The sequence below is a fragment of the Zalophus californianus genome, chromosome 8 (genome assembly GCF_009762305.2).
Source record: "Zalophus californianus isolate mZalCal1 chromosome 8, mZalCal1.pri.v2, whole genome shotgun sequence".
Taxonomy (NCBI): Eukaryota; Metazoa; Chordata; class Mammalia; order Carnivora; family Otariidae; genus Zalophus; species Zalophus californianus.
In genome coordinates, this window is record NC_045602.1 from 107,434,268 (window position 1) to 107,450,718 (window position 16,451).

The window sequence follows — 16,451 nt, forward strand, 5'->3', positions numbered from 1 at the left end:
CTTCAATGTAGCAACTGGAGCACACAATTATTTTGTATTTTTGTTCTATTCCCTACCCCCACTCACAGACATATATAGCATTAAGCTATGCAATTTGGTGAAGTTGGTGAATTTAGAGAAACTCATGCATACTCTATTCTTCCTGCTCTTCTAAAATGTTTGTGTACATACTTTGCATTTGCAACTTTTTAAAAATCTTTTTATCATTTTATTTTTTTCCATCGTGACAAGTGTACTCTTTAATCTACATCCCCTTTCGCCCATCTCCCCTCCCACCTCTCCTCTGGTAGTCCTCAGTTTGTTCTCCATTGTTAAGAGTCTGTTTCTTGGTTTGTCTCTCTCTTTTTTTTTTCTTTGCTTGTTTGTTATTTCTTAAATTCCACATATGAATAAGATCATATGGCATTTGTCCTTCTCTGACTGATGTATTTCACTTAGCATTATAGTCTCTAGCTCCATCCAAGTCATTGTAAATGGCAAGATTCCATTCTTTTTTATGGCTGAGGAATATTCCATTACATATATTCCATTATATGAACTATATGAAATTCTTGAACTACTTATGAAATTCTTACTACCAAAATCTTTACCAAAGTCAATGCATTTTCTAATACAGGAAGTACCAATGAAGGAAAAGATACCACGTTTTACTAAGTAGATTTATGCTATTGAGAAAAGAGTTGTAAACCAAGTGTTGTAAATCAAGTTGTGTATATATATATATATATATATATATATATATATATATATACACATACATACATACATATATATATATATATACACACACACACACATACACCATATACATACCATAGTTTGGCTATTATAAATAATGCTGCAATAAACATAGGGGTGCATGTCTCCCTTTGAATTAGTGGTTTGGGTAAATACCCAGTAGGGCAATTGCTGGATTGTAGGGTAGTTCTATTTTTAAATTTGAGGAAACTCTATACTGTTTTCCACTGTGGCTGCAACAGTTTGTGTTCTAACTAAGAGTGCATGAGGGTTACTTTTTCCCCACATACTCGCCAACACTTGTTGTCCCTTTTGTTGTTGATTTTAGCCATTCTGACAAGTGTGAGGTGATATCTCATCGTGGTTTTCATTTGATTTACATTTCTCAACATTTTCAACTTCTTAATAAAGTTTTTTACTTCAATTCCTATAGGAAAAATCATTTGCCAGGTACATTTGCACTTAAATCTTACGATATTCCTCGACAGAAAGATGACTTTTGAGGGAAATATGTAAAAAGAGCCTGAAACAAAATAGAACACAAACACAGACATGCGAAGTAATTTAAAGTTCCTTCTTTAAATGGCTTTTTAATTACTTCTGTATTTCACTTGTTTCTGATTCTCTTTAGAGCAATAGTTTCTAATTTTTGCTGGACATAAGAATCATTTGAGATGCTATTAAAAGTATCCATATTCAAGCCTCACCCCAAGCAAATGAATCTGAATCCATATGCAAGGAAGCCCCTAGCATGAATATTTTACACATCTCCTAAGACAATTCTAAAAGGAAATTGTAGGGGTCAAAGTTATAATTACTGAATTAGACTTTTCCAAAAATTCAAAAAAAAAAGATTTTAACTTACTCAAAGAAAATGAACAGATACTTAAATTTTAGGATCAACTCAATCCAATAAATATGTTGAGATTGCCAATTAAGCACAAGGTACACAGTGAATCAACAGGAACTTTAAGAGCAGGGTTTCCAGTATTATCAGTCTGAAGAAAAGTCTATCTGATCAGTCCACTTGTTCTCTCAACTTAGAGCCGTAACACCCAGACTTCCTCAGTTGTCTGATTCTCTTAAATTTAAACAAAATGGCTGAATCCACCAGATGTACTGTTCTCAGATTAACCAGGTGATCTGGCATCAGACTCAGCTTCCATGAAAGATGAACTGGTAGCCTGCCAAAGCATCTCCTCCTCCCAGAGTCCTTTTCAAAAGGTTAAAATCATAGCAGAGCTGAAACAAGTCTGCTAACTCCAACAAAACAGAAACAAACCCAAGAAGGAAACTGGGCTCCCGATTTCAGATCTTGACCTCTGTACCATTCTATTCAATGTGAACCCTTGTACTTTTCCTTTTCCAATGCTCCTTCTTCTGAGATGATATGCCCTCTGGCTTCAGACTGCAAAAAACAAAAACAAAAACACCTTTTTTTGACCCAATGTTTTCTCTAAGTTTTATCTATTTCTTTGAAATATCTTAAATGCTATGGTTATTTCAACTAGTAATTGTGTTTTTACATCATCTCGGAGAATGGCACACAGTTCAGAGAAAAGCAGCCAAAGTGGTTCAGTGTTTTTGGCTTATTGTTTGAATATCTGAAAGCACTGCAGCTGGAAAGAATTCCATTAATTTGTGGCTAGCACCGATACATCAGCCTTAAGAGCTTCCAAGTAAACACAGGGAAATTGGCATTGCTATCTTGTGGCAAGAAGCAAAGAACAGAGTGGTACAGAGTTCTCCAAGAAGGAAACATTAACCCAGATGTGAACAAGACAATGAATGAATTGTTCATTGGAACTTTTCAACCTTTCAGCTGTGAGCGGCAATTATAATCACCAAAGCATCCAAACACTCAAAGGAGACTTAAACCTGAAAATTACCCATCATGGCGCAGGCACAATTATGTCTCCATAGCTCCATGAAGTACAGGAGTCCAAATTTAACTTAGACACTTAAAAAAATGAAACTTCTCTTCAGAGGAAACCCAGAAAAGCACGTGGTCATGTGTAATGCATGCGTGCGTGCACACACGTGCACACACACACACACCCTACATTTAAAAACAACTGGCATTTATCTTCAAGAATCAACTCTTCATACTTATTGCATAACACTCCTTTCACTTCTAATCAGAAAGGCAATCTTTCTTCTAATATAATAAATATAATTTATTTGCAAATCTACCAGAAAGGATTACAGCAGGCTCTTTTAGGCCTCTGACTTCAGAGTTGTGTAGTATCATAACTTTTTTTGCTCTGCCAACAGAAGTGTTTGTGTTTTCTTTGCCTAGATGCTAAAATTCTAAATCATGCATTTTATTAAGTATCTTAAATTATTTTAAACAGTGACCAGATAATCAGATGATCTCTATTTTGAAGTGTGCAATTACACTTTTGCTCTCTCAGGGTTTCTCTTATTATGTAAACCCCAAATCAGATTGCTTCAAGGCCCCTCCTAACTGGTTGTGTTTCTGCATCATTAATAGTTCAGCCAAAGTGTTCCTTCCCATGTGCCATAAGGAAGGTCATTTCTGGTAGCATTTAACCAATAATGTGAATGAAATTATTTTACTTGATTGACTGTATTATCTATCTATCCTCTGGAAACTGTTCTAAAGTTATTAACTGTTAAAAAAATCAAGTGTATAAAACATCTTTACTGATTTTGACCAACTGAATGTTATGTACAATTTATTTTAGAAATGATTTTAGACATGTATAAAGACATAACATAAAATATATTAAAATAAAATGTTTAAGAAAATGAAAGGAATGAGCTTTTAGAAAAAATGAAAGAAAATGACTACTACAAATATTATGGCTTAGGGAACAGCCAATGAATCTTAATTCTTTTAAGTCAGAGCATAATAACTGATTCTGATAATATCTAATACATTATTACTTTGTTTTAAAACAAATTTTTATGCACAAGTTCCTAGTTATAAACACAATACCATAAGGGCTTTGGCCCATAAATATTTCTATAATACTGCTCTTCTAAGGAAAACAGAATGAAAATCTGAATAAATTGCTTATCTTAGCGCTGTGAATTGTTTAAGACTGTTGAATTACAGATCTGTACTTCTGAAACAAATAACGCAACATATTTTAAGAAAAAAGAAAAAGAAGAAGATAGCAGGAGAGGAAGAATGAAGGGGAGTAAGTCAGAGGGGGAGACGAACCAGGAGAGATGATGGACTCTGAAAAACAAACTGAGGTTTCTGGAGGGGAGGAGGGTGGGGGGATGGGTTAGCCTGGTGATGGGTATTGAGGAGGGCACATTCTGCATGGAGCACTGGGTGTTATGAACAAACAATGAATCATGGAACAGTACACCAAAACAAATTATGTAATATATGGTGATTAACATAACAATAAAAAATTAAAAAAAAATATTGTCATATACTAATTCAAAGCTATAGGCACAAATTATTCCACCTTATTTTTATGAGGAAGAACCTGACCATGGTAAAAGAGAATTCTCTGTACTGTTTTCTTCAAATTTCTGTTTGGAAAAAACAAAATACTTCTTGATATTAAATGCGGCAAGCCCATATGAATGTGATGGTAAATCAAATAACTATGTTTCCAATCCTTTATCATGCAATTAATAAGATATTATTTGTGGAAGAGATTTCATGCCCAATAAGTTTTATGGGTGAAGTCTTAGGTCTGACTTTTATAAATTAGACATGATACTTGTGTCAGAGCAATGTCCAAATAATGGATGGCTATTGCAATTCAGGAATCATGAATACCAACATTTCCAAAAATCTATGGCATACTGAAAATCCCATTATTTCCAAAAACTAAACCTATATGCCTGAGGAAAGATTGTGCTAATGGTGGATTTCTTTTTATGATCCTTGCATAAATTGTGAATATTGGTTTTTGTGTACAAATCATAACATATATTATGGATTTTCATCTCAAAAATTTAATATAAAATATAGCTTATGATTATTAGAAATTAAAATATTTTCCTCTTGACATTTTGTAGGAAGTGAACCTCCCTCATATGTCTTTCCACAAGAGTGCATTCAAAGATATAATCTAAGGCAGTAATTTTCAAACTTTTGACTGGTGGCCAACCCCCTCTCCCAAAAAAAACAAAAAACCCTGCATTTTATTTTGGGACTGGGTACACGCATACATGCATATATATATAATTGAAACATAAGTTTAACAAAGTAAAACTCGCCCTTACTACTAGTGGTGCTCTTATATTTTCTATTCCACTCCATTTATTACTATTATCAGTTATTTTGTTTTATTTTTGCATGCTGATTATGACCCACAATATTAATTTTATGAACCATCCATGGTTCCCCACCCAGAGTTTAGAAAACACTCTCTAAGAAGAATCTTGCCCATGTCTACCTCTGTGATGGGGGAGGGAAGGTCTTCTGTACACCCTTATGTCCCTGTCAGGCACTCCATTATGTTCAGGACCCCAAAAAGTCTAGGCCCTTGACAAAATCTACAATCTAGACCCTTGACAGAAAATATAAGTGGAAAATAACTGTGGTTCAATATATAAAATCTCGTAAGAAGCTACATTTGTGGAGATTATCTGAAGGACAGGCAGACAATTCATGTGAATGGATAATCTTTGACATCTACCTCTGAATTAAGCCACGCCAATAAAATTCATAAAGTGGTTTTCATCAAGGATCCATCAGCATGTCCCTCTGAGAGTCATTGAGAGAATAAAGTATCAGGGAGAAGTGTGTCTAATCTAGGGATGCTCTGGTCCAGAGCACCTCACACTTTGATGTGCACAAATACCCAGGAGAATCTTGTTAAAGTGCTGATTCTGGTTCAAAAGGGCTGCAGTAAACCCTGAGATTCTGCATTTTTAACAAGCTCCAAGGTGAGGCCAGTGCTTTTGGTACAAGAAGCACACTTTGGGCAACAAGGGTCCATATGAGATGATGTTATTCCTAAAATTGGGCATTCTAATTTTTGGGGAGCTCTTGAGATAATTATTTTGGGACATTTATCAGGAAGAACTGTTCTTTTCTTGATCAATTGCTTTGTATTTGGGAGAAAAAGTTACATTTTACTAAATTAGACTTATTCCTGGATCATGTTATAAACATACCATTGATTGTCCAACATTTCTTTTCTTTCTCAATTATCACCAATTTATATTTTGATTCTGTCTCTCACTTGCATATATTGTTAAGAATTATTTTGTATATTTTTAAATAAAACTTCAATGGCATAACATTGTTCAAGATTCTAGGATTTAGGGGAGAGCTGAGTCAGTGTCCACAGATCCATGGTCTGTGCTCCAGCAAATTTTTGAATGGTGCTTCACACCAGCACCTAGTACTGCTGAACTTTTCATGAATGCCAAGTGAGAACCCCTTTGACAGGGCTTGCCACCTAGCCTGTACCCAATATTAGAGCCTTGAGCTTCTACAGTGAAAGAAGGAATATGGAAGAAAGAACCTCACTCTTCTTCATGTGAAGATGTTGGGCGTTCAATGTAACTAGTTTGAGATCCCCATTTCCCAAACACCAGAATGGGAAAACATCCCTTCCTCTACTGGATTTTCAAATGAAAGCTAGGCAAAAATTATGCATGCCTTTAGTCCAGGACATGAAAAAACATGAATCAATATATTTATTACAATGGTAATTGCTCTGTTTATAATTTTCTGCTTTGTTTAAAATATCATCTGCACAAAGAATTAAATTTAAAATGTACTTTAAATTGAGTCTGAATTGATGGCAAGAGCTCGTAAGTTTTCATTTTAACAATAAATAAGAGGTATACTATTAGGGAAAAGAACAGAGGAAGAAATTATTTCTAGACACAAACCTCAGTGACATCTTAAGTTCATGTACCTACCTTTTAGGTACAAAACTAAAAGATACTTCTATAAGTGAAACGTATGTCAGCCATGTTTCTGTTCTTTAAAAAGAAAAAACTTATTAGAAGGCACTTGTGGGAATTACAAAATAGTCTTTTGAGTATACTTTGTGTAAGTCAGATCAACATTAGAGAGATACTACCAAGAATGTGACTTTAAAGAAAAAAAATAATAGGCCAGCCTATCCTTTTTAACTTGAAAAAGGGAATATTCCCTTTTTTTATCTTTTAGCTTTTATTATCTGAAGAGCTGTCCCCATAATGATTGGCAAGCAGTTGATCCTATTCCCCATGGAAAAGGCAATGGGAAACAGAATTAGAAACAAAAAATTATTTATCCCAGTGGAAATGGATGGAAACAAGCTGCTGAACTCATATCTTCTGTGAATGGACAATCTATAGGCTGGACCCTTCTTCTCATTAGCATAATGGGGCCATGACATTAGCAACCAAGATGCCCTTGAGAATACTTCTCCATTTCCGCCAAAGAAGGAAGTTGGACTCAATATCTAAGACTTGACATTCCAGATAAGATACCACCTGAAGTTCAACAATTCAGTGTAGACTAGATCAGCAACTCTCAGAGAATTAGGGTTTTGTTTTGTATCTGTTTTAATCTAGCAACATCTCATATTTCATAACACTTACACACACACACATATGCAATGTGCACGTGCACCAACATGGCCAAAATGAAACACTTTCCACATGAACTTAAGAAAACTTTTTAAATGTTCTCCATCTATTTCCTAATCTGTAAAATGAGGGTGTTAAATTAGATTAGATCACCTTTACAATCTCTTCTAGCTCTAATGATATATCAACTAAGTGACCTCAGAACAGGAAGTATGTGGGGAAAGGTGCATGTGGTTCTTAAAGATAGGACTCCATGAGCACTCCAGTAAAATATCATAATAGCCCTATTCTGACATCTCTAAAATTCTCCCTGGTCCTTAAGCCCAGTGAATATTGCATAGCGATGCTTTATTTTGTCAAAGTACACAAGGTCTTTTGAAGCTTAAGCTTAGAATTGGCCCACCACCACTTCCACTGCATTCTTTTGGCCCAAACAAGTCACGAAGTCAACCCAGACTTAAGGGGTAAGAAAACATCTCTTGATGCATGGAGACACCAGTGCATATTGCAAAGAAAGAGCTTGGATACAGGGAAGGGTGGAGAATCAGGGATATTTTTGCAATCAATCCATGCATTATATAGCCACTACCAAAAAATCTGCATACTGCTAATAAATATCTTTATCTTCATTAGTGTGGCTTCTAACCTCATTTTTTAAATCCAGAAGGACACACATTCCATTCCAAATATTCATATATGTATAGTTATAAATTACACTAATAGCCCAACTCGTGGATACATTTCCTTTTATTGTTCAAATTATGTAAGCTCAACCAGTATTCAGCTCAACCCTGAATCCTCACAGTACTCTCCACTCCAGCCAATTACAGTATTCCCCACAGTATTCCCCTCCCCTGAGTATTCACCTCTTGACTATTGGGGATGATGAAGTAAAAATCATCAAATCTTACTGCAGTCTAGGCAAAGAGATCTGTAGCTGGGCCATTTCAAGATCTCATTCACCTGGAAAATTAATGGTCAGCCAAGGGGTGTGGGAAGGAGTGGTAAGGGGATTGTTCTAAGCCCCACTTTGATTTCTGTAAGGACTCTTGTGTTTTCTTTAACCTTACACATTCACTGGCATCTGTAAGACAAATCTTCCACTTTTCTTTTTGAATTAAAAATTAAAGTTCCTAGGGGAAATTATGCAATGGGAAACTGACACTTCAATAAACTTGGCTTACACATTTTATTGATTATGGTAAATCTAATTATTGCAATAAATCCTGGGAAAACCAAAAAAATATTATCCTTTTCATGCTCCAGTGGTATATATTCCTTTCTATTAGGGTAATACCTACCTACCTGATTAGAATCTACTTCCTCAAAAGTAATAAATAAATCAGGGAGTCATTTTAAACTAAGATTGCCTCAGTTGTCTTGCAAAATCTTAACTCTTTACTATTTTTATGGAATGATGGACACGAAATATGACACCACTTTTAAGTACTCAAATAAGCATTAAAGTTTTATTAAAATATAATGCATGAACACTTTAAACTAAAAGGAAAAATCTAATTACATAACTGCTGCTATTTAGAATTCTGGATTCTGGCTTCTTTTTTCTTTTACTATTTTTTGTGGATTTTTTTAATTAAAAATACTTAAGTTGTGCCTAATGTGAATCTTATTTTCTTTGTTGCAATCGCTTTGGGCTCAGTGACCTGTGAAAAGTCAGACCCTTGGACTTAGAAAGCTTCATTTCACTTCTTATCCTGGGACTGGCTGATGTGTGATTTCTCTGCCCTCTGGCCTGTGTCTCTCCCACTGCTCCTCATCTTCCCGCAGGTCACATCAAGAGGCCATGCCCTGAGGTTGGGAAATAAGGCTGACAAACAAGGTCCACCAGAGGTGAGGAGACCCCTTTCATTCACCAGTACTGGAGGTTTAATCTGCTCTAAAATGCAAATCCTTATCTTGAAACACAAATAATTTACTTCCTTTCCTCTTTTTTTTTCCTGAAATAGAAGAAAAAACACACTGGAAGTCAATTTTATTGACTCTTTGACAACCAAAGCAAGCAAGAAAACCCTCCAAGTTATTCTGGATACCTAGATGTGGAAGGTCAAAAATAAGTATTTAACTGAAACCTCTTCCAAGGCAAATATCTATATAGTACAGGTCACTGATTCTAAATTGTTAAGATAACTTTGACACTTACTTCTTCAATCCCTCAAACTTTCTACCCCATTTAATGCTGCTTTTATCTGTTTCTCAAAGATGCATTTTTCAATAAGGTGAATAATAAGAAGTAAGTGAGAGCAAGCTGAAGCAGAATATAAGGCATGGAATACATTTGTATTACATACATGCAATAAGGTGTAGTAGAGAGTCTAAAACCATAAATAGACCCCATTCCTAGGTCAGCAACTTATAAAAAAGTTACTTAGCATCTCTGAACCTCAGTTTACTCATCCATGGGAAGATAATAATAACACGTGAGTATAAAATGAGAAAAAGTACTTTGTATTTTTTATACTGTTGTAAAGAATATAAAGATGTTATCCTGTTGGAATTGGGAAGTGTTATGAGCCCAACACAAAGGACCTGACAATGGAGGATAGTTTAAAATGATACAACAGCAACTATGCCTATGGAGGCATATTTCACTCTCCAAAGTCAAGATAAAACAAACTCTTCTTGTGCCTAATATGAAAATACTGACTTATGTATGAGTTGGATTCTTCGAAGAAATTATAGAAGTCACTCAATACTCAGTTTGATCTTGGAGGGATCATAGAGGTAAAGAAGTGGATCTTGGCCAATATCATTCTAGTTAAAGGAAAAATAAATGAAGTAATCATATCTCCCAATGAAATGGCAAAATAGGCTGCAAGTGTCACATATTGGTTTTTGATTATTTTTAATTAGCATCTATCATCTGGTATGTAAAAAGATTCTTAATAAATATTTTGGACAAATTAACACTCAACGCTAAATATTTTGTGTTTTTTAATGGTAATTTCTATTAATTTTTTTCTATTAATCTTTTTCTCTCTTTTCCACTTTTCACATTCTTAAAGCAGGACCATTTTTGAGACTCTCATAATTCCTACAGGTTAAAAGTTGTGCCATTTATTCCTTTGTAAGGTGCTACAAGCATAACTAAAAAACTGTTGTCTTCATACTTCAGAATTCCAGAATGCATACTGGATATGTACAGTGCTAGCGAAATATTCTGCAGTTGTCATAACTGGATGTTGGCTTTTTTTATTATGTTCAATTAGCCAACATTAGTTTTTGATATAGAGTTCAATGATTCATTAGTTGTGTATAACACCCAGTGCTCTCCTTAATACCCATCACCTGGTTACCCCATCCCCCAACCCCCCTCCCTTCTCTAACCCTCACTTTGGTTCCCAGAGTCCAGAGTCTCTCATGGTTTGTCTCCCTCTCGATTTCTTCCCATTCAGTTTTCCCTCCCTTCCCCTATGGTCCTCTGCACTATTCCTTATGTTCCACATATGAGTGAAACAATATAATAATTGTCTTTCTCTGCTTGACTTATTTCCCTTGGCATAATCCCCATCAGTTCTATCCATTTCGATGCAAATGGTGGAGATTCATCCTTTCTGATGGCTAATATTCCATTGTATATATGAACCACATCTTCTTTATCCACTCATCTATTGAAGGACATCTCAGCTCCTTCCACTGTTTGGCTGTTGTGGGCATTGCTGCTATGAACATTAGGGTGCATGTAGCCTTTCTTTTCATTACATCTGTATCTTTGGGGTAAATACCTAGTAGTGCAACTGCCGGGTCATAGGGTAGCTCTATTTTTAATTTCTTGAGGAACCTCCATACTGTTCTCCAGAGTGGCTGTACCAGCTTGCATTCCCACCAACAGTGTAGGAGGGTTCCCCTTTCTCTGCATCTTCACCAACATCTGTTGTTTCCTGACTTGTTAATTTAGCCATTCTGACTGGTGTAAGGTGATATCTCATTGTGGTTTTGATTTGTATTTCCCTGATGGCTAGTGATGCGGAACATTTTTTCAAGTGTCTGTTAGCCATTTGTATGTCTTCTTTGGAGAAGTGTCTGTTCATATCTTCTGCCCATTTCTTGACTGGATTATTTGTTTTTTGGGTGTTGAATTTGAGAAGTTCTTTATAGATCTTGAATACCAACCCTTTATCTGTAAAGTCATTTGCAAATATCTTCTCCCATTCTGTGGGTTGCTGCTTAGTTTTGTTGACTGTTTCCTTTGCTGTGCAAAAGATTTTTATCTTGCTGAAGTCCCAAAAGTTCATTTTTGCTTGTTTCCCTTGCCTTTAGAGACATGTCTTGAAAGAGGTCACTGTGGTCAATGTTGAAGAGGTTACTGCCTATGTTCTCCTCTAGGATTTTGATGGATTCCTGTTTCACATTTAGGTCTTTCACCCATTTTTTTTAAAGATTTGATTTATTCGTTTGAGAGAGAGAGAGAGAGAGAGAACATGAGCAGGGAAGTGGGGCACAGAGATAGGGAGAAGCAGGCTCACCACTGAGGAGGGAGCCTAAACACAAGGGGCTTGATCCCTGGGATCATGACCTAAGCTGAAGGCAGATGCTTAACTCAGTGAGCCACCCAAGTGCCCCTGGATGTTGGCATTGAAGAGGAAATTAAATGCCCCTCTGAAGATTAAGATGAGATGACAGTCAAAAGCCAATGTCAAATGTATTTTTTAACTACTTATACTCTAATGTAAATGGAAAAACAGAAGTTACAATAATTTCCATATTCATATGGATGATAAAACACAAATTTGAGATGACAATTAAAATCAGGAGGAAGCCTAAGTCTTTGCTGGAAAGAATGATTGTCTAGAATGAGGCTTTGTCAACATACCTATCAGTGCATCTTTTCCCTCAGTTGCCTTGCTAATCACAGATACTGTTAATGCTATTTGAATTTTGTATTTCTCTTCTTCTTATGATGTTTTCTGTAACACCACATTTTCCTACTCCTTGGATAATTGGTCATGCAGCTGATCTTATTGTGACCTGGAATCAGATTTTCAAATCTAAGTCTGGAGTACCAAAATCCCTATGTCCCTCAGACATTGTCCCACTGACCATAAGATGCCATCATAATTCATTCAATCATTACTATGAAGCATATAACCCAGAAATGAATAGCAAACAACCCGGACTAAAATGTATCACAATAACTGTGTCACAGGGCCATCAGTGAACACTCTATGGTCCCTTCTGTGTGAATGTTATTGCTCATTTCTTGGAACTAACTGAAGTAAAATGACTTAATAAAATTTTCATGGCAGAAACAAACAAAATAATAGCCACAGCATTTCGACTAAATTGCCCTAATGTATCACTGACAAAAGCTTGTTAGTCTTGAAATCCAATTTATCCATTCAAACCCAATTTATCTGTTCAAATCCATTTGCTCCTCTTTGTGCAGAGTTCTTTTTGAAGTTCTTTGGAGGTCTGGAACTAGAGGAAACAGCAGTACTTGGAGGAGTAGGAGAATAACTCTCTAAGTAACCAATTACATCTCTGGCATTACTGAAATAAATTCTTTCTTGGTGAAGACTTAAGAAACCTTGTGTGAGTGATGAAGCTAATGTTTCTGTTCTGTGAAATCATGCTAAAGGACATGTCTAGCTAGTGGCTCTTAGCCCCAGCACTCAGCTTCCATGCCTTTGGTGGCAGGTCTTCTCTTTCAGTTCCATTGTTTTGCTTCCACATTAACTGTTGGCCACAGAACAAGCTGAGAAAAACAAAAGCCATAAGACTCCATGTAGTGGCATTTCTGTGTGTTTGTGGAGCTAACTGCCTCCAGTCTGTATGTTAGGTTGGCCGTAGGCCCTCTGGTATCTCTACCATGCCTGAGGTAATGGTGACTTTTCTCAGAAATAGCTTCGGATGAGGAAAGAGAGGCCAAGACTTCCCATTAATTCATTACAAGATCTTGAAGTGATCATTTAACTTCTTTTTCTTAACGTCTTATTTTCTATTTTCTGTTTGAAAAACAGAAAATAAATACATTTCCTCCAGCCCATGTGCTGGACTGTTCTGCAGTTTGATTGAGTTATGGAAAGTGTCTTGGAAATTATAAAGATTTATGTAAATGCAACATATGAAAATAACACCTGGTCATATTCATTTCCTGTCAATATTGTATTTAGTCTTATTATAAATGGGATTGGTCATATTCTGTGTAATGTTAAAAATCCTCTTAGAATTCACTGTATGAAAGAAGCAAGCCTTTTTTGACATGATGAAAGTTCAATTAATTTTGTATAGTTAACTTACTCTTAAATCAGTCTTTACAACACACTTTTTTGAATATCTACAAATTAAATATTTCAACCTGGCTTTGTCTTTCTTTCTGCTCAATGCACCTAGACTAATATTTCTATTAGTCTATAGACTAATCATTCCTTTTCCCGTTCATTTTCCTCAGAGTAGAATCCTTTTCAACTCATTCATATCCTAATGAAAGTTCAGTAGGTGATTTCTAAATCACATTTCTCTTTATCTATTCATCATTCTGTTTCCTCATTTTTCCTCATCCTTTCACACACATCTGTAGGATGAATCCAGCATTTTCTCACTTACATCTTGAAGCTCATTTCTCAGCAAAAGGTTTAGGGTCTCATTTCAGGTTCTGCATCTCAACCCCCTAGCCCCTTAACAGCTCCTGCTCCCCAACTGCCTAATTCATCTTCACACTCACATATAATATAAATTATATGCAACTTCATATGGAAGGTGCTTTCTGTCCTTTATTTAACATTTGAGGAACCTCATTTAAGTGATATTCCTCACTAATTAGTGAAATAAGACAAGTGATAAATTAAGGACTGAGTGGAGTGTCAGATGCAAGCATTGCCCTGGATCTCAGAAAGTGTGCATACTTATTCCCTTGCTATAACAAAAGAGTATATATATTAAGAATGGTTACTTCAGGTGTAAAGCTGCCTCTCAAGTTCTTGAAGCCATAAGAATATCTGACACAGAATGGCTAAAATTAACAAGTCAGGAAACGACAGATGTTGGCGGGGATGCGGAGAAAGGGGAACCGTCCTACACTGTTGGTGGGAATGCAAGCTGGTGCAGCCACTCTGGAAAACAGTATGGAGGTTCCTCAAACAGTTGAAAATAGAGCTACCATACGATCCAGCAATTGCACTACTGGGTATTTACCACAAAGATACAAATGTAGGGATCCGAAGGGGTACGTGCACCCCAATGTTTATAGCAGCAATGTCCACAATGGCCAAACTGTGGAAAGAGCCAAGATGTCCATCGACAGATGAATGGATAAAGAAGAAGTGGTATATATACACAATGGAATATTATGCAGCCATCAAAAGGAATGAGATCTTGCCATTTGCAAGGACGTGGATGGAACTGGAGGGTGTTATGCTGAGTGAAATAAGTCAATCAGAGAAAGACATGTATCATATGACCTCACTGATATGAGGAATTCTTAATCTCAGGAAACAAACTGAGTGTTGCTGGAGTGGTGGGGGGTGGGAGGGATGGGGTGGCTGGGTGATAGACATTGGGTAGGGTATGTGGTATGGTGAGCACTGTGAATTATTTAAGACTGTTGAATCACAGATCTGTACTTCTGAAACAAATAATGCAACATATGTTAAGAAAAAAGAAAAAGAAGAAGATAGCAGGAGGGGAAGAATGAAGGGGAGTAAGTCGGAGGGGGAGACGAACCATGAGAGACAATGAACTCTGAAAAACAAACAGAGGGTTCTAGAGGGGAGGAGGGTGGGGGGATGGGTTAGCCTGGTGATGGGTATTAAAGAGGGCACGTTCTGCGTGGAGCACTGGGTGTTATGCACAAACAATGAATCATGGAACACTACATCAAGAACTAATGATGTAACGTATGGTGATTAATATAACAATAAAAAATTTAAAAAAAAGAAAAAATCTGACACATAGGTATTATATTAGTTATTTCCGTCACCTCCAATAAGAGGCAATTCATGAAGTATACTAACTAAACACCCAGGATCTTTTATATGCCTTGAATAAGAAACAGTATTGCCTCATCCAAGCTGCTTGATTTTGCAGTTTAGAGGCATCAGTTACTAAACTGCGGTGATACCAAGCACATGCACAGGGAGAGCATATTGTTGAGTATTTTTATAAGGAATTAGTCAATGTAATTGCCAGCTGTAAAGAGACTGTTACACAACCTCATTATATGTTGTAAACACTTCATCACATGACATCTTTCCATGTCATAAATACATCATCAGAGACTATTATGTTCTCTAATGATGACTTCTTGCATTCATTCATCATACAAAAATGAATAAATGCCTAAGGAGAGCATAATCTGTGGTTTTTCATTGCTATGGTAACTCCATCTCTAGAATTTCTTATGATATCCTGTATAATTAAATGTTACACAGCATGTAGATAAGTGTATTTGCTCTTTGTTCCCTATTCTCACAACCACCTTTAGCTAAAGCTAATAGAATCTGACCTGACCTATATAGTTTGTAAATATATATATATTTACAGAAAGAAGAGGAAGAAGAAATGAAGAGAGAAGAAGGACAGGGGATAAGGAGAAGGAGGAGGAGGGAATAAAAAAGAACAGTTTAAAATTATTTAAAATAATTGTGTAAACACAGCCCTATTTGTGTTTGTGTATACCTTTGTTAATTCTTTCAGATATGTTTGACTTTAGACATGCTTTACAATTAAATTTACATAAGGCAATAGAACTGGTCATTTTCTGTGATTAGGGTTTTAATGATAATTTTAATTTATTCTCTAGGACCACATGTTATATATGATCATTAATTCACAATTTCTACTTTCTTGCACTACTCCTTTCTAAATCGCATTTCTTAAGAGAATGGGATGGAGGAAAACACCTATAAAATAAAATAAGACTAAAGCAATGTTTTCCAATCTTGTTCTATGAAGCCATGCATTATTCTTGGGTCTCTAAAGCCTCCTAAAGATGACGCTAGTGGGCCAAGCAGTCTCAACACCATCTCCTACCTCAACCACAGAAGCTCCCTTTATATCTGTTTTCTAATTTGGGTATTAGAGTATAAAATCCACTGAACTAAATAATACCCATGTTTCTTTGAGCTTTAAACTCCCATGATCTTTTATTTTTGTATGATTACCAGGGATTATCATGGGATGGTGATAGCAGCAAGAGGAAATTTCAGGTGGGCCCTTGGCCTAGGTCTTCT